The following is a 1,630-nucleotide window of genomic DNA, read 5'->3' on the forward strand; positions in this document are numbered from 1 at the left end:
TCTTCCTTACCTCTGCCAGCCTTGTGCCAGGTGGGAAGTGAAGTCTGATTTTTAAGACTTAAGAGAACAGACTGAAAAAGTGATCAGCATGAAAGCACTCGTCTTTCAATAGAAAATGAGCAAGGAGATCTACCCTGCCCCTGCCATGCCTTGTCTGCTGGGAGGAAAGGGGAGCTGGTGTGCCAGCAGCATCTGGAGGGACTGTGCTCAGATGCTTTATTCTTTGTGTTATCTGCACACAGGAAAAGCATCTTTAAAAAAAATAATAATAACAACCCTCCCCAAACCCTGAAAGATAATCACACTGGGATATTCATATTATTAAAAACAATTAATGGCGTTATGTAATCGAAGCCAGACATTAATCTGTGCTGCTCATCCCAGGGGATTTATTAACAAAGGCTGGACGAGGGCATGACATGCATAAGTGATAAAAAGCATCCCACTCAGGAGTGGCTACACTAACAATATTCAGAGATGTGAACTTCCAGTACATCTCTGCTGGGGATGTAAGAAGGGAGCTACTGCTCCTGCAGAACAGCAGCTGCATCCAGTGCATCCAGCTCCTGGTGACTTCAGTGAGAAAGCTCCTGCTCATTCTGACAGAAATCCCTAATTACCAAGCTAATTACTCTGAGAAAGAGCACCGATGAGAGAGAGCTGCTGGAGGAAAAAGAAGAGCTAAAAGGTTTTTTCCTGATTATTATTTTCAACAACTAAAGCAACCAGTACAATTCCCATGCCTCCCTGAATGATTCCCCTTGGCCCCCTCCTTAGGCCTGTACATAACAGACTAATGCTTTCTTCATTACTTTAATAAACAATAGATTATTTTTTTTTCATCTCTGATTTCTCTTTTCTTCTTTCCACCTAAAATACTCCTTTGTTTATGCAGTTTTTGCTCTGCATCTGCTTGATTTTTTGCTGCATAGATGCAGATGTTAACAAAGGTTTCTCCCTGTCGAGCACTCGTCCATTAGGAACTGCTTCAATCCACTGGTGCAGTGTTGAAAACCAGATGATAAAATATGGCACGTATTATATTGACTACTGTCTCTGGCTTTAGAGGTGCATTTCTGGCTTCCAGCTCACGTGTTGATTTCTGCAGAGTTGTCTCTTTATATGTATCTATGCTTACCATCAGTAAAAGCCTCAAACTTTGCCATTCATCAGACAGTTGGACCTCCAAAAAAATTTCAGTTTCTGGTAAGCAGAGAGTGTATGAACCAGGACCACTCAGAGCCAGGCAGTGAGAAGGACTGACAGTTGCAGACAGGAAAAATGAAAGCCCAAAATGAGGCTCAAGATGAATGCAAAACCAGAAGATGCTCCATCCTTCTCAAGGCCATGTCTGGAGAGGCTCAAGCTGTGCTGGAGGGGAAGCTGCTGGCTGGGCAACCTCTCCAACCAAGGCATTTGCTCCCTCCCTCAGTCTGAAATTCTCTGAATTGCTGGTCATCAGAACACAACAGAAACCTTCTGTGTGAGTAAACCTAACAGAGAAAGAATCTGCTGGGGAGGCAGTATTTTTATTTATTTGTTCCAAGATGAGACATGAGTTTGGAAAGAGCTCAGTAAAACATTCTGATCTCACTGCTGGTAGCACTGGATTGCAGATGGGAAGAAGCTC

Source organism: Chaetura pelagica, unplaced genomic scaffold (assembly GCF_000747805.2).
Source record: "Chaetura pelagica isolate M959 unplaced genomic scaffold, ChaPel_1.0 scaffold46, whole genome shotgun sequence".
Taxonomy (NCBI): domain Eukaryota; kingdom Metazoa; phylum Chordata; class Aves; order Apodiformes; family Apodidae; genus Chaetura; species Chaetura pelagica.